Source organism: Eutrigla gurnardus (assembly GCF_963514095.1).
Source record: "Eutrigla gurnardus genome assembly, chromosome: 10".
Taxonomy (NCBI): domain Eukaryota; kingdom Metazoa; phylum Chordata; class Actinopteri; order Perciformes; family Triglidae; genus Eutrigla; species Eutrigla gurnardus.
Window position 1 is genome coordinate 7,895,663 of NC_139924.1, and position 18,636 is coordinate 7,914,298.

The window sequence follows — 18,636 nt, forward strand, 5'->3', positions numbered from 1 at the left end:
AAGAAACAGAGGAAAGTCTGCAACTTTTCTACATGAGGCTGGACACACTATACATGAATGTAATACCAGGGAATTGATGATGATGTGGAGGATAATGTAAATCTTTGGCAATTTTGTGAGGGCTCAGGTAAAAAGAGAAACAATCAATGCATATGTGACCGACCTGGAGAATAAAGCTTTAGACTGCAAGATTGTGCAGCTCACAGACTCGCTGAGAAAAGTGACTGCATTGTGTGTGAAGTCACTAATGAATAGGTTAGAGCCATACTGCTCAAGGAACCCAACTTATCATTGAGTAAAGTTGTAAATATATTTGCAGAGCTAACAAAACTACACAAAGCCACATGCAAGTGTTACATGAAGAAGATGATGTAAAAGTAAAATGAAGCTGACCTAGCAACCTCACCTTACTGCATACAGCTTATTGAAAATTGTCTCAAAGGGAGACACTGTCCAGCTCTAAGAGACATACCAGCCACAAGGTTGGGCCATTCGGCATGTCAAACCATGTGTGCGAGTATAAAACTGAAGCACGAGATGGAATTCCAGATCATGGAACTAAACTTCCGAGCTATTTTAGGAGGAGATTTCTGCACACAAATAGCACTAATTAAAATACTGTGAAGTAGAAACATCCTGAGGGAATACAACGATGTGTTAACAGGGTCAGGGTGTATACCTGGACAGCATACCATTAGGATTGATCCAGCAGTAGCTCCAGTTATTCACTACTCCCTGCGGACAGTAGAGGAGGTTGTGGCAGAGATGCCAAATGCAAAGGTATTTTCAGTATTGAATGCAAATCATGGATTCTGGCAAATACAACTAGATGAGGACAGTTCCAAGTTGCGTTCCTTAAACACACCATTTGGTAGATACTGATTCAAATGGCGTCCCTTTGGTGAATCATCAGATCCTTAGAGGACTTGTTGATGTCATGGATGACATTCTGGCGTGGGGTGCAGGCAAGGAACAACATGTCAAGAGGCTGACACGGCTTCTTGACTGAATAAGAAGCATCAATCTGAAGCTGAACAAAGACAAGTGTAAGATTGGAATGACAGAGATACAATAGATTGGAAACATTCTGAGTGCAGAGGGCCTGACGCCAGACCAAGATAAGGTCAGAGCAGTAATGGGCACACCACAACCACATGACAAAGCTGCATTGATGAGGTTGTTGGTATGGTGCAGTATCAATCGTCATGCTGAACCTGTCTGATGTGAATGCACCATCTTTTGGAAGAGGATTTTACGTGGGATTGGGAAGCACAGCAGCAAGAGCAGAAACTGGTAAGTAATGCCCCAATACTCACATTTTAGGATGTAAACAAGGAAGTCACATTGCATACACACAGAGCATAGCTTATCAGCGAAAACAGACTACTACATGAGGAATTAGAAGTGGATCTTTATCAGCACACCTTCAAATCTGAGAAGAAAGAGTCTGTTTCAAACTGCAACAGCAGAGGACAGTGAACTACAGTTTGTGATGAAAGTCGTTCAGTCTGGGTGACCAGTGCAGGTTTAGAAAGTTCTGACTGAAATAATGAAATACTGAATGTTCAGAGAATAACTCATCTGTTCAGAAGAACTGTAGACTTGTTGTCCCTCAAAGACTGAGAGCAGAAATGCTTCAGAAGAAGAGCTCATCGTGACATTGTGAAATGCCAAGAGAGAGCAAGAGATGCAGTGTTTAAAGCCTGGCATGTCCAAACAAATCAAGGCCATTGTGTTGAAGTGAGCCATCTGTAACTCTTTCGAAAAGAGCAATGTGAAAGAACCACTTCTGTGCTATAACATTCCAGACAGATCATGGGCAAAACTGGGTCATGATATTCCAGACAGATCATGGGCAAAACTGGGTGTGAATCTTTTGCATTTTGTTAAAAGTGAGTATATACTCTGTATAGATAACTTCTATTATCCTAAAAGTATCATGAAAGTGCCAAATTGCCCCAGGCAAGCATGTCTGAGCTCTTACATCCATGGTTCTATTCTATTCTATTCTATGATGGCAAGACATGGGATCCCACATTAGGTTTACGTCAGACAATGGACCTTAGTTTGCAAGTAAGGAATTCAGACAATTATCAGAGTGAGATGACCCTGTCAGATTTCTCTCCATGTCGGGGGTTGTAGTCATAGGTGTACAACGTGAACTGGAGGGGGCTGAGCACAGAGCTCTGGGGGGCTCCGGTATTCAACATTAGAGTACAGGAGGTGTGACTGCCAATTGAAACTGCCTGGGGTCTGTTTGTGAGGAAGTCCAATATTCAGTGTCAGAGTGTAGTACTCAAGCCCAGAGTGCCAAATTTGCCAAGCAGTTTCATGGTGGAGGTTGAGTTGATTGCAGACATGGGGCCCTAGTTTCGTAGACCAGGCGCAGTCAGCTCTCAGCGCACCTGCGCCACGCCGACAGGGTGTGTCCGCCAGGCTCGCGCAGGCTCGCGCAGGCTCGCGCAGGCTCGCGCAGGCACACCTCCCGTCACTCCCACCCGCGCAAGTGGGAAAGAGGGAGGAGAAGAAGGCGTGAGTGGGAGATGAGGAGGAGACGAGGCGTGGACTGGGATTAATACAGCCGATTCAGATCTTCACCAATCAAATGAGCTCCTCTCCTCACCTTTAATGCGTAAGGGGAGGTTCAGTGCAAGATATCCGTCACTTGACAACCCGATGACAGAAGCAGCGCAGCCGCTCCCACCATGCGCATCACGCGCTGTGCGCGCGTATCATAATAATAACAATGCCGATATTATAAAAAACAGGAGAGAGAGAGGGAGATGTTTTGGTCCGAGAGGCTGACTTTCCGTTACGCGTGCCATCCGCGCCACGAAACTAGGGCCCATGAAATCAACAAAAGACATTTGGTATTAGTATTTACCAGATGTGTGACAATGAGTGGAGGGCAGAGGTCACAGCATCCCTGTGGACCTGTTGGCCGTTTGTAAACAGATAAGAGTCAAGGCTGGTTGGGATGTTGTTTTTGATCTGCTGGAGAATCAGTTTCTCAAAACACTTCATCAGCCACAGAGCTGTAGTCATGTAGACTGGAGAAAATATACTTTTTTGGGGGTTACAGGGATGATGCTGATCTCTGAACATGTGCACTTAAAACAGTCCTGTGAAGCAACTGTAGCTTCATCTATCTACACTGTAACAGTTTTTTTTCATGGTTTGGCCTGTTTAATCAGGAAGTTGGGAGCAGTAGCAGGGAAATTTAATCTGATTGTCAAAAGTGGTGCTGGAGGAGAGCGTTGTAGCTGCCAGTAATGTTAGTGTCAAAATATTCCTGAGCACTGTTTCCCCTGGTGAACATGTCCACATGCCAGAGGAATATATGTAATTCACATCTGAGATGTTTCATTTTAATACCCGGCTACAATGAAAATACCATCCGGTTGTTTTACGATGTACCTGCTGATGACCTCATACAGTTCCTGTACTGCATTTTTTGTAATTGCACAAACGGGAATGTAAACAGCAGCAACAAAAACACTGGTAAATTCTCTGGGCACATATTTGGGTATCAATAACTCTAATGGTGCAACTTCATCTGAGTTGTTTATGGCCTAACTTGTGACAGTATTTTGTATGATTGCCTATATCTCTCCTTTCTCTCTCTCTATTACTCTGTCTTTCTCCCTCCAGCCCTTCTTTTATCTGTAAGGTGCTGTGTAGGTAAAAAAAAAAAAGAAGCCAGGAAGAAACCTGCACTGGTCTCCATCAATTCATAAATATCCCTGCCAGGAGGGTTCTCATGGCTATTTGGAAAGCCTATAAAAACAGACCCAGGGACAGGAGTCAACAGACCCTTGTGTGGTGGTGACTGCACTGCTCTCGACCTGCTAAAGGAAGAGCATCAATAAAGCCAGATGCCCAACACAAACATCAGTTCCTATCAATCTCCTTCTTTCAAAATTGACAATTTAACATTGTGGAGAAAAATAAGTTTGATTGCTAGCATGAGATTTCATTTCTGCCCAATGCATGGCTGTGAGATTACCCATGAGACGCCTACTTTCCCTTTCTCCCTCTTCTTGGATAGTTGTTATAGCGTATGTTGGTCTAAAGGAGCAAAAGCCCTCAGGAACTGCAGTGCAGCCTCTCATGGAGCTCATGTGAGAGACAGGAGACACGAGAGCATCAGTGGATCAGAAGACAGCGTGTGAGAGCAAAAGGAGCCAGAGGGAAACGAGAACTAAAGTTGTGCTAATCTTGAAGAAATTCACTGGAAAATCAGTGAAATGCATTTTCATATTTAAACAGCAAAAGCTGGTTGACAGTCAGATGACAGTTTTGATATCCAAAACATATAATTACTGTTTCATCACGCCAAAAAAACAAAACAATGAAACAGCAGATTGGAGTGGATACTGTGAGCAGGGAGCTGTTGTCTGTAACTCCTCTCAGCATCTGCTTTTTATATTTTTCATTTTTTCCACAAGCATTTCGTGTTTTCCCCTTTCCTGTAAACTATACGCTTCTCCACTTTCCTTTTTTTATTTAATTTGTTTTTTTTTTCTCTTGCTCATCTCTCAGGTGTCTTACGTTTCTACTGATACTTATTCATTTTATCTCTCTCTCTATCTCTCGCTCTCTCTCTCTCTCTCACACACACACACACACACGCATGCACGCGCTCGGACAGGGCAGTGAAGCAGATGCAGTTGACGTTCTGCACCAGCGAAGCATAACAGTGTAGTTAGCCTGCTTGGCATGAAACAGAACGCCTCAGCACGGAACAGTATGGAGCACAGCAGGACTAAGGCCTCTCTGGAGCAGCAGGGCATCTCATATACTTGTCACATTGTGGGTTCAAGTCCAGAGTATCACTTGTTGTTGCACATTGTTACCACACTCTTTCTCTCAAGCACACACACACACACACACACACACACACACACACACACACACACACACACACCTGAATTGTTTGTCAGTCTCTACTGAAAATCCCACACAGGAAAAAGAAATACAACTGCAAAATCCACTAAGTTTTACAAGAAAAATATATCAGCAAATGTTGGATGGACTGCCGTTAGATTTTGCACAGACATTCATGGTTGTCAGAGGATGGATCGTAGGGGACTTTGGCGATTCCCCACAAAATGTTGACTGTCAGTAAAATGTCTCAACAAGTTGTCATGATTTTGGTTTGCATTTATGACTTTTAAGTTAATTCCTTTAACTTAGCATATGCTGCTGTACATGCTAACATGCTAAACTTAAGACTGGATCTGTAAACCCTTCACATTAGGGGGTGAATCTGCACATTGCAAAACTCCTGTAGTCTGTGCTCGGCTTTAGCATGATGAAAGTACAAAGCTGTGCAGCCTCACAGATCTGTTAGAGTGGCTGTAGACTCTTGTCTGTTTCTACCGCACATTGGCCTCGACAATGACTTTTAAAATGTGATTTAATAATTCATATTGCCTTCATACATTTTCTGCTCATCTTTTTCAGGGCAGTGGGGAGGCTGGAGACTAGCCCAGCATGAACTGGGCAAGAAGCAGGGTGTATCCTGACCAGTCTGAATGGGCCAGTTTGTCACATACAAGACACCATCACACTCACATTTACACCTGCAGGCAAGTGAGTTTCCGTATTGTGTAGCCCCCATTTTTCATTTGTCTGCTCTATGCTAATCTGATACTTGCAATTTGGTTTCTTTCTATGCTCTGCCAGGCCAAGCTGTATAATACTTTAAACTCGTCAAATACTGACGCTTCAGTATCAGATTCAATTAGTTACATGCATAGTTTCCTTTCAAAATACAGTTCCATCTTCACAGGAAGTTGGGTGTAGGCAACAAAAACCAGGAAAAGAGTGTGGTTGACATTGATTTGCCTCACTAACGACTAATGTCTCTACCAAGTGACTAGAGAACATGACAAACGAATCACCTGACTAGTGTAATCAGAATATTTGTCAGGCCAGACGTCGATCCGCATCTCCTCATCTGACTGTTATGCTATGACGAAAATGAATGCCTGTTTGTAGATGATATGAACATGAGTGCCACATTGACATAAGATAATTTCAGGACTATGACGCCTGTGTTCTGTAAATCTTGACCTTGCCTGTACATCTTGTCTTTGTAAGATAGGCCATGATCCGTCCTTTGGTTAAAAGGGAGACTGTTGTTGGACTCAGGGTCGTTCCTGCTGATTCTGAACCTTTGCATCAGAAGGCAGGGGTGACCAGTCCCTCCTCTGCAGATGAGAATACTTAGTGGAATAAACCTCGGAGAAAAAGCTGATCCTGGTTGTTGATCTTTATTGGGCAGATTCATTTTTCCACAACACTAGCAACATGCAATTTACAACTTACATGAGTCATGTGACTCACTGCATGACAAAAATGTACTCTACATTTTGCACGGGACACAAACAGCGGCGTCCTGTATGAAAGTCCTGTGTGTGTTTGACTCATTCACCACTCTCTGTATGGTCTGCTCTGACATCTAAGACTGACATGGGTGGGTTTACATTACAGTTAGTTGACTCCTCGGTGCGTCAGTATCAGATGCTGTTGATCGACCATTTGTATTTGATGATTCGGGAGTCAGATGGAGTCAAGCAAGCCTATATCCTATGCTGTGCATAAATGTGTCTGTGAATCTGTGATGCTGCGCTGTGCAATACCAAATCATGCTGATGTGAAATGTGATTTTCCATGTGGTGCTGCTCCATACCATTGCTGTGCAGTCCCATGCCGTTCACCACTACAGAACTAGGCACGGCGGCATTGCTGCAGTGCTGTGTTCCGCATGCTTCAGTGATCACAACTAAATGTATTAAATTCCTTGATGAGCGGTATGGATCCATGCCATAGCCATTTGACTCAGTGAACCGTACACAGTGGCAAAGGGTTGAGAAAGTTAAAGACATTTTGGGAAGGGTAATAGCAATGGCTGACTGTGTCAGTTTACCTGGTGAAAATACCAGTTCCATCTCTCTATAAGGATTCCAAAGATTGTACTTTTACACTGATGCTGTTAGTGTAACACGGTAAGTCATTATAAACACATGTACTGCAATGTACTGAGAACCAGAGGTTTGAGTGATAGCTGACCCAATGTTGCCAAAGTGTGTTGTGCTACAATAGGTTTCATTATGAAAACCTCTTTGGCCCCCTCCAACATACATTCATCTCACAATACAAAACACATATGTCTCTATTTATCTTTTATAAAGTAACAAATGACAAAAACATGCATTCAAGCTCTTTTCTACATAACTGATCCCAGGCATGTTTCCAGGAATTAAATGTTGTTGTTTTTTGTTGCCTTTTTTGTCCTAATGGATTTGAGGAGGACAGCAGAGCGCTGGTTCACTTTCACTGAATCATCACTTTCTAATTTGGGATGCAAAACATCTGCTACTAATTAAGGAGACTGATCGAATCAAGGGTTTTACAGGCACACGTGTGGCACACATACACACTCTCACATGGGATCATTTCCGAAAGGAAGCAGACACTGTTTGGGAACACAACAGATCTCTTTTTTGTATGTCTGCTTTGAAGGGACATGGAAGTCTTTCTGCCTTGCCTTTGTTTTCTCGCGTCCATATTTTCTTGACACACACTTTGGTATCAGGCTGACCTACTTAACAGCTTTATGTGATGCACACCATCTTCCACATTGTAAATATATACCTATTACCTACGCACACACACGCTCGCAGGTTATCTATTGGAGAAATTTACACCAATACACAAGGCAACATCTCAATTTCTCGTCTTCTGTTTCCGAGCGCTCTCTATCTACAGCGGCTATACATGTGTTCTGCATACCTTATTGCCTCCCGCACACAGTAAACAAATGATAAGGGAGATACCATCAAAGTAAACAACACATCCTTTGCGATGTACTATTCAAACTCTGTGTTTAGCTGAAATTCAAATGGAATTCAGAGGTAGAATTTTGACATTTAATTAGAAGTAAATCAAATGTGATTAGGTTTGTTTACGAGGAAACTGGGACCTGACACATTTACAGTTTTTTCATGTTTAATTGGAGGCTTATCTTTCCACATTAGCTAGTATCATATGTACATTTTTTATCCGGCTACCGTGTGGATAGGATGTTAAATCAATGTTTCTGGTGTGCCGTGAAATGGCTGCACTGATGAGTCAATTCAGCAAGCGTGTGTGGATTTACGTTTTATTACCAGCTGTTTTTGCACATATGGTATCATCATACATTCTGAGTGATCAACAAACTCTTTGGGAGATACGATGGTCAATAAATGCAATCAATTATTTTTCTTGGTCTTTAACAGAAACCAAAAACACAGCAAAAAAGATCCCCACCCAAACCTCCCCGACATCCTCTTGTGGTTACGAGGAAGAAAGACACTGTGAGACAATTACACAAATTGACAAACAGCCAATGCGGACATTAAGCTGCCTTTCGACGTTGTTCAACAAACTCCCTTGGGTCCTTTGTTTACTAGCACACCGTGAGAAGAAAACAAAGAGAGGGAAGCATGTCAGGGCTCTTTGCAGGACCCATCAGAGAAACAACAAACCTCATCGGCTTCCGAGCTATGTGCATGGATTAAACACCGACGGGACATTAATGGCTGCTGTGTGCTGGCATTCACCGAGACGTGGCTGGAGGCCAGCGAGCCCAACTGTGCTGTCACTCTGAAGGGTTTATCTGTCGATCAACTACACAGATCAAAGGACTCAGGGAAGTCCATTCTTCATGGGCCATGCTCTCCAAGAGACCTGCTGACCCTGAAAGCTAGACCATCACCCAAAAATCAACATATCCCTTTTCAAGACTTGGACGTTTGGTGTGAACTCCACTATCCTTGCAGACTTCCACAAGTGTACCACCGAGAGCTTGCTCATGGGCCGCGTCGCGGTCTGGTGAACGGGAACTGCTCTGCCCGCAGCCACAGATCGCTACAGTGTGGTGGAGGCAGCGCAGCGCATCACTGGTAAGTGTCTCCTGGCCATTCACAAACCTTTCATCAGCATCGCCCGCGGACGGCACACAGCATCATGAAGAACGTCAGCCACCCAGCAGGCAGAGCGTTCCCTGTGTTACAGCAGCATGGCAGCACGCACCACCAGACTTAAGGACAGCTTTTACCATCGGGCTTCTCCACATATTACCTGCTGCCTGAGTTTTTTTGGGGGGTATTTTTTACTGCTACATCTAAATGCACTGCATCATCATCCTGCTGCTACTGAGCCACATGCAATCCTCTTCTTCATATATATATATATATATATATATATATATATATTGACCCTGTGTCAACCTTGAAACTGCTGCTGGTCATGTTTACTCAGTCTCAAATGATTTATGTTTAACGTATGTTTAACTTAACATTAGCATCTTTTTTAAGCTTAAAAGTGCTCTTAAACCCTGCATATTTTTTGTCAATTTATTAAACAAAATAACTAAAAGTACTGCAGCTCAGCCTTTTCCTTTTTTTCTGTTTACCAACACAACAACACAGTAACAGCTCCGGATTGAGAGCACAGTCACCTATGCTGATCAACCTCGAGAATTCGGAATACAGAATGAAAATAAACGCATTGTCTTTCTCTCTCTCTCTCTGAAGGTATTGCTTGATCTGTCACAAAGCCATGCTCTCTCTATTGACTTTTCCTCTGCTCCTTATCTTCCTCCCATCACTCTCCCCCAGCCTGAGTCCCAGGAGATAGAGATTTGCCAACTATATCTCTCTTCTTGCCAACTCTCTCCTGTCCACCATTTACTGATCCCCTTCAATCTCCCAAACACCCCCCCCCCCCCCCCCCCCCCAACAACATCTGACCCAACCCGTCTTTTTCTCAAATTCAGCATTGCTTAAGACCAGTAATGTGTTTCATGCCAGATCAGAATGTTTCACATCATTCCTACTGCAGTTTGCTGTATTATATAAACCTCACCCTCTGCCTGTCTCGGCTCCATCCCTCTCACTACTTTCAGGAGTAATGGATGAGCATGTTGTGGTGGTGTCAGGGTTTCTCCCGCTCTCTTTTCGCTTTACTCCCCCTCCATCTCTCTCTCTCTCTGCATCAGCATGATGATAGAGAGCCATGATTTGGCAGTCTTTCTTTCTCTATCCCTCTGTCAGTTTATGTTGCTCTGTCTCGCTCTGTCCCTCCACTAATAGATGGCCGTGGTGGGCTGGTTGTGTCAGGAGAGGCATTCCTGTTGGCTCCATTAAACTGTAACCTTGCTACTCTAAAGGACAATGCTATAACATCTCTGTTTCTCTTTTCCGTCACTCCAATCCCTTCGTGGAAATACACAGCTTACTTTTTTGATGTAATTAATAACGTCACGTTAGTTAGCAGAGAGAAAAATCACTCCATTAATGTCCACACGGGATGCATTCAAGCAAAACTACAGTGTCAATCATCCAGGTTTAGGCAGAACTGTAGATTCCAATCCAACGGTTCTTAACACCCCAATAATCAAGCTGGCAAGAAGACTTCATGATAATCTGATACAGTGTCCATTGTACCAGATACAAATATCTCGTAGTCTGGAGCACTGAATTTTAATGACCACTTGTTATAGGCAGATTGCTGTTACTCAATAATGTGTTACAGTCCAGCACCAACCATTTTATTACATGAATAAAAGAAAACATTCAGACCTACTGAAGCAACACCTGCTCTCTGAAATAACTCAGGATAACCCTGAGCTCATGATGCTCAAACATCCCTGAAACCATGTGAGGTTAGGTTTCATTCCTTCATGTACAGATTGAAGGTGTAGTGTGTTTCCTTTGGGGGGTCTATTTTGACCTGAGCCTTCTTCCATTCTCACCCTAATACAGCACTCGACACGCAATCCAATGTTTTTCTATGTCTTCATAAACCAACATGGTGCTTCAAACATGGCAGTTGATGGATCTCATCTAAGTCATTGGTTAGCTGCCTGTGTTCTTTATTTCACTTGATATGGGACACAGAGAATTGAATTCGGCAAGATGCCGACGTGGTGAGAAGCTGGCAAAAGAAAAAAACAATCAGACTGCATCATCCATCAGCGCTGTTTCCAAATAGAAGGTGCCAGTGAAACATTCTTCGAATCAAATTGAAGTGTAATGACATTTGTTTTGATCGCGTTGCTTTTTATTTCTCCATGAAGGAAAGGCAGAAAAACTGAATTTCTTCTTTCTTTCCCAGACAAGGTTTGAGCGTTGCCAAGGCTGTCTGATTGATAGCGTTGGTCGAGCTAAAATGTACTCTCAGAAAAGAAACGGTTTTATGGACACTCATTGGAGATTTTGACCTTTTGTGCTGAGAAACGCGCGGTTCTGACGGCCTCGTCCATTCTACACCTACCGGTTGATTTGTCCGTATTAACAACGGCCACTTCTGCTCAACTTCATTCTGCATTTATAAATGTGAGTATGTTGTGACATAAATAGGCTTAATACATATCCACAGAAGATAATAAAGATAAGTGTGTACTTCAGCAGTTAAGTCGATGAAACAGCTAATCCTCTGTGTGAAACAGGCTTGTAAGCTTCTTAATGAACCACTTACCTGGGGCGTTGACTAATCAATGCCAATCAATTACTTGACGCACTGGTCTCATGATCAGCTTATTGATTGATTGATTGACGGGTTGACAAATTAATTAATTCATTGACTGGTTGGCCAATGTTGAACTGATGAGGGCAGAGAGGCTGCGGGGGAGTAGACGGGGTGTTGATGTGCGATTGTCACTTGACATGCAAAACAATTCTGTTTCCTGAAAGCTGGATATGACAATAACAGCGACATGGCACCCCTCACACCCAACAATAACACCTGTGCAACTAAAGATTTAGTGGAGTATTGTCTACCTGAGCAGAGAATGAAGTCACTCTCCCTCTATGTGTAATCAAAGCCTCACTGTGCTTTGTTACAGTGAAGAGACAATAGAATGCTCCAAATGTTGTATAAAGCCCCTGTAATAAAAGTATTCTTCAACCATAAAACCATAAAAACCATGAATACTTTAGACCAGGAAAGGGTGCTTAAAATGCAAGTGATTGTGCACTGCAGATGTCGACAGATGTTTCACATCTGCTGAAATTTTGCACGTGTTACGCATCACCTTGGTTGGATCTGCACTGACTGTGAAATGGAGATGCTGCCAGAAAGCCCATTGCAAGGAGATCATGCTTCCTGCAAAAGAGAGGATCAGTCTAACAGGGTGAGCAAATATTCAACACTACACTGCCAACAATCTAAGTTACAGGCGGACGCCAGCCTCACCTTCTCCCAGTGAAACAAGCCGTGTTGCTAAGTTAAAATAGTCACTTTGCTGAATATCGGTACAGAATAGTGAACCGTTTGTCAAACATGGCAATTCTAAATGAATCATATTCAAATTTGTGACTTGGAATTAACTGTCACATGGCGTGTTGAACGTACAGGCTAAATCATTTGTATTGATGTATGATATTTCTGTACATTTCTATGCTCAATTTTCAAGACAAAATATGTGTTCTTTACATCTCTCTTTTCTTTGTTCTTCTCAGTTCCTCCAATACACCTTTCTTCTTCCCTCTCCTCCCTGTCATTTTCTCATACTGCTCTCTCTAGGGACCAAACACACTTGTCCTGTTTAGAAATCACTCAACCGGTTCAGCTCATAGTGGCCTTCTCAACTCAACTAATGCCTCTCCAAATTTGGTGACTTGTGGAGAAAAAAAAAAAAAAAAAAAGGAACCCTCAGCTTCCCATGCCAAGTGACGGGCACGCGGACACACACGCATTCTCAACTCATTGTCAACTGTGGTGTGTTGTTGATCCACAAAGAGAGCGGTAACACAAAAAAAAACGATAAAGAAAACCGTGGGGATGTTCAGGAGGATGGCAGGCGTGGGAGAGACGGTTATAAAGGAGGCGATGACGATGAGAGTGTGTGTGTGTGTGTGTGTGTTGGAGACAGAGAGAAGGACAAGAGCAACCCGGGTGTGAGATAAGTCTGTGTGTGTGTGTTAGAGCAAGAGAGTTTCAGTGAGAGAGATCAGAGCATGTTGAGAAGAGCTTTTGGCTTTTCTCTCTGAGGATAAAGCTTGTTCCGGCCGTGTGCTGCAGAGTCCCGCTGCAGCGCTGTCCGTGGTGCTGAATCGGCTGGAGGGTCTTCCGTCTCTCTGCATCTCCCTCCCTCCCTCACATTTCCTCTCCTCCTCTCTGTCTTTATCTCTTGTGCCCTCTCATTGTCATCTCTGTCTCTCCCTCTCGACTTTACAGACGCTTTATTGTAATGAAACGCAGCATGTTGCCACAGCAATGTCGACACACTCGGTATTGAAATGACAGTCGAACACCAGAAAGCAGCAAAAGAAAAACATGCACACTGACAATACAAATAGGATATGGAAATTATTAATTTAGAAAACATCAGGAATATAAATAGAACTAATAATGTGGGATGTGTTTTTGCAATAGAATAGTCCTCTATGATATATAAGGTTGCAACTAAGGAAGTCCAAAGGAGAAGGATTTTAGCGGAAAAATGACAACACTGGTAATTTATTCAAATACCTCAACAATAACACACTTACCTCACAAGGACCTCTCAAGGCCCTTTGTGAACTCTTCTGTCTGTTGTTTCCAGGAGGCAAAGGCAGAGCTAGTTATTATACCACCACCCAGCCTCTTAGGTCAGGGTGAGGGGTTGGGGCACACATGTGACTATAACATAGGAGACCAGGGTACCAAATTAACACCTACCAGTGTCAGTGTGGTTTTCATCTCACCGTGACATTACCTAACCTCAACCAAGTTGTTTATAACCATAATCACGATTGTTCATTAATTATATAAGGATATGTTGTACCTTAACAAATGATAGCAGAGCAATATAAGAAATAGTTAGAAATAATATGGATTGCCTTGAAATAGGGGACATAAACAACTTGCATACCAAGTGCCTTGCAAGAGGAAGTGCACTCTCACCTTTGCTTTGGAGCAGTGTGATGACAGCCTGTCCTCCAGTGTTTGTATTTGTAAATCCGTATATTTTAAAAACATTTTCCCCTCAGGGTGTATTAGTCACACTGGTCTGGTTGTCCGCCATCATGTAGGCCGACCGTCTATTTACAAATGAATGTGTTTGAGTTTGCGTGAGGGTTCTGTTGTTAACTCCATATTTGTCTTTGCTTTGGCTCTGTACAGTGGTGAGAATTAAAGGTGCTGTTTTCTAAATGACTGTGAAATTTTATACATCGTGTTTGATTGTTGTTAGAAGACACTGAACAAATGATGTCCCGCGTGCTTCTTCAGGGCACTAAATATTTGCATAATTTTAAAATCAACACTCCTCTGTCATTCTTCTTATCTCTCTCACACTCACTCCTTTAATTTGCTCATGAACTTAATGTCACAGCTTGACTCATATTTATTTGTATTCACTGACATTTACATAGCTCAGATAACGCAAATTCACTGGGATGCTTTCGGTTACTTTTCATTTGAGAATCACAAAATGAGCAACTGGGAACACACAGTCCGATTAAAACATTGCTATGGATAGTATGGATCAGAAACAAGACTCTGACATGTTCTTGTTTTGACAAAGAAATGCTGCTGCAGGCTTATCAAACTCACATTGCATCTTCATATGCCACCAGAAGCGGTGCTTTTGCATGTTGTTTCTCTACATAAACTCCCAATGCTTCCACACCTTGGATTCGTCTCTCACTCTGTCCAGCTCTCTCAGATACACATTGATTTATCCCTTATTAGACTCTTCTTTGGCCCACATAGCCCGGAGGTGTTTCTGTTTAGATTGAGGTTATAGAACATGAAGCAAAACATCAGAGTTTTCATTTTCCTGGCGGTTGTCTGATCTCTGCCCATTCTCTTAATCTGTTTGTCTGGTTATTTCTGTCCTCCCCTGTTATTATCTCTTTATTATCCCCTGCCCTCCCAGCCCCACCGCCAGCAAAAAACTACTATGTGTTCTGCCAGCAGCGCACCATATAATTCATCCCATCTCCTGCTAATCAGAGAACTGTAGAACACTCACACTTAATAATCCACGAAATGTAAAGTGAGCACACTAATCTGCCTCCTGTGCAGGCCGTTTCATCCGTTTCCTGATGCGTCGCATTCATCACTGCGGCTAGCGACCTTTGCATCCATGACAGCAACCCCTAAACAGAAAGGGCCATGTCCAGTTTCACAGTCGTTTCCTGTTGTTGACTGTTTAACTGTCTATTGTGAGAACCCAACCTCTCATCTCCACCCCTAGTGGTTATGACAAGTATTACATATTGGATTGTTACTTCTAATTTATCGTACCCCAAAATCACTGACCCACAAAGCAAACATTTTAATGCAGGATTATTTTTTTACCGTGCTTAATATTATTTTTAACTTTTAGGCCCACTTCTTCTACCAATGCAACACCAAGATTCCTAGTTAGAAAAAGTTTGCCTGGCGCCCTCGATTCACCAAATCTAGCCCTGATAAACCGTCATGGTCAGAGACATGAAATTAGCAGAGGTAATTTTTTAAATAGGCATATTAGCAGCTTGATTTGACGTAACCACTGTGGTTTTAAAGTGGAGCATGGGTGTAATTAGCGAGGGTATGTTTTTAATGTTAGACTTACACACAAATACAGTCTTACTAACGAGGGAAAAACACTGAAGTCTGTCTTACACTGAGAAATGCCACATCCCTATACTTCCTGCATGACACCCATCTTCTTACTCATCACCTCTAAAGCTTGGGATGCCATTAGTGTCTTTTGGACACATTTAGCATCCCCACGGCCCTTTTAAGGTCCCCATCCCTCACGCTGAGAACCTTCCGGTGCGTGTCGGTGCGTTTGCTCCAACTACATCGGGCTGCTTCTCCCAGGCGAATGCCCCGGCGATGGCATCACGTACAGTCATCGCAACGTATCCACCCTTTATTACCAGTTTGTAATCCCGGAGCAGCGACTTGTCCGCAGACAGGAGCGGGACCCGGTACAGGGGGAAGGGGACAGGCAGGGGAGAGGAGCGGGTAGGCGGATCGCCTTCTGGGACAGAAAAAAAGAAAAAAAAAAGAAAGAAAAAAAGAAGCCGCACAGCGTGAAAGTAACTGCGGGAGGGGACGGAGAGGCTCGCGGATGAGCGCTTCTTTAACAGCAGGGTAGGAAAGGACCTGGCTGAGAATAAGCACCTTTGTTCTGACCTGCACGCCCCTCATCCGTAGGCTGCCGTCCACCGGGCGGACACGCGCTGGTGTCCGGCGACGAGAGAGAGGTCAAGACAAAGTCACTTCTGGGCTTGGACGCGCGCGTTTATCGAGCTCCTCTGATCCTGCGGCTCATTTTCTACCCGTTTTTTGTGTGTGTTTAATCTCCAAACCTCGACGCGGAGAATCACCTGCAACTAAAAGGATTATCATCCTTCAACCAAGTGCAGACGAGACGCAAAGAGCTGTGGATGAGTGAGACGTGGTGTTGGTGCAGGGATGACAGCTGCTGAACGGGGGTGCAAAGAGCGTCTGTAGGGGAGCGGACGCGGAGAGTAGACCCCCCCCCCTAAAAAAAAAAAAAAAAACGACGGCCGGGTAGCTGCACAGACGTTTTCCGTCCTCGCCGTGTCTCCTCTACTCTGAACATTGGACCCCGGCGAGTATTAAACCCCCCCGAACGGTTTGGGTGTTTCCTTTAAATGACCGATTAACGCAAACGCGGGAGCTCATGTGGAGACCAAATGAGTGCGCAACGCGGCGGTGCGCCGGTTTAACACCGTGTTTTTCCACGCTCGCAGTTCTGTCCAAGTGGATCAGCGGCGGAACACCGGATTGCTGTAGGCTCTCGGCTGCCACCGGTCGCGTAGGCCGACCGCACCGGGCTTTTTAATGCAAACTCAACGGGAACTAAATTGAAACGCGTCGCTTTTGCCCCAGCACCGCTCCTCGGGAGCTTTGCAGCGCGACCGGCGTGGCGCGGCGCAAGAGCACCGGCAATACAAAAAAAGTGGACGTGTAAGTGGATTTCTAATTCGGTTTGAAACATTGTCTGACCGGGAGGATTATTGAACGCAGGGCATTCTTTGCTGAGTGGAGTTCTTCACCTGGAAAATCGGGAGAAACGGCCGCCACCTTAACCGGAGAGGAGGAGAGGGAGGAGAGGGAGACGCGCAGGTATGACAGTCGCTTTATCTACTTTTCTCATCTGTCCGATTATGGCAGTTTTCTCCCGTCTGTCCCCCATCGCCTTGTGCTTTCCCTGTTCCCTCGCTTATTTCCACCGCAACATTTGCAAAGAAGAAGAAAAGAGCCGATGGAGTGGAGAGAGGAGAGGAGAGGAGAGGAGAGAGAGGAGAGATGGGGAGATAATGGCGCTGGCATTTTCTCCCTCATATGATTTAGAGGTGGTGTTACCTTTTTCTCTTGAAAAGAGGGAAGAAGGGGAGAGATGCTGATGGGGCTGCGAGAGCGCGGGAAGTGTGCAGAAATTGGTGTGGAACAGATGAGGAGATGATCGGGTTGAGATATGAGCAGAGACGGGGTGAAATAGTGTTGGAGAAGGGGGCAAAGATGAGGAAAGGAGGGGCAAAGGAGGGAGGGGAAGGTTGCATTGATTACATTGGGGAAGAGCAGAGAGAGGGAGTGAGACAGGGTGAGATTTAAAGCAGTTTGGCAGAAGAGAGGGTGCAGGGATGGAATACCCTGAAGGAGCAGGGGGAGGGGGGAGGAGGAGGAGGTGGGCTGGGTGATCGGTGAGGTGATCAGGTAGAGGAGAGGACATAATGCCAGGTGAGGGGGAGGACTACTGGAGGAGGTGAGTAGCGAAAATAAGAGAGGACAGGTGAAGGTAATGGAAGGGAATAGTGGAAGGTGCAGGAGAGGAGCGAGACAGGATGGAGCAGGCGCTGTGGCCGGCATGGAAACGATCCCAAGCTCTGACAAGCGGCGTGGAGGCCAAGTGTAGAATACTCTGACGGTGCTGTGGCTGCCGGATGGTGTTATCCAACGGGCTGCTGCGTAATGATCGCTGCTGCACCGTGGGGACAGATGGGGGGGGGGGAGAGAGAGAGAGAGAGAGAGAGAGAGAGAAGCCAACAACAGTGTACCGTGTCAGCTCATCAGCTCCTCTTTACCTGCTACATTTTCTCATCCCTTACTGCCCCATTTGCATTTTGATGGGGTTTTTGCAATGCCTCTAAGCCACCATAAAACACATGTAAACACACATGCGAGATTAAATGAGGTGGTCTGGGGGGGGGGGGGGGGGGGGTCACTGGATTTTCCTGTTTCTTCCTCCAAACGCGTCGTTTCACTGAAGCCTCGGTTCGATATTTCAGTCTGCTTTACGTACATTTGACACATCATGTTTGAGCTCGGCTCGGCACGCTGGCTGAGAAAATCCCAACGTGCGTCATCATCACGCGTCAAGTCAGTAGGTTAACATGTTGTGCTGGACTCAAAGAGTGTTTGCTTTCAGCATGTTGATCATGACGTTCATGGTAAAACAAGAGCCTCAAACTTGGGAAATATGCCCAAAGTAGATTGCAAGCCGACTTTTCCTTCCAAACCAACACGGTAAATCCTGCTTGCGTGTAATTAGTAGTTGACGTAGTAGAGTGGGCTGTAATGAGCTGGGCCTTGACTCTAAATCATCGTGGTTACTGACATTTCTGTCTCAGC

At 44.4% G+C, this 18,636-nt stretch overlaps 1 protein-coding gene across 3 annotated transcripts in view; it reads left to right on the plus strand.

Moving 5' to 3' along the window:
- The first annotated feature begins 16,449 nt into the window (after positions 1-16,449).
- Positions 16,450-18,636, plus strand: part of LOC311020372 (leucine-rich repeat and fibronectin type III domain-containing protein 1-like protein) — a 138,744-nt gene continuing 136,557 nt past the window's right edge. For all 3 annotated transcript variants that reach the window (XM_084020370.1, XM_084020371.1, XM_084020372.1), the window contains exon 1: positions 16,450-17,130. The gene's annotated coding sequence lies outside the window, so the exon portion shown is untranslated. The remainder of the gene's footprint in view (positions 17,131-18,636) is intronic.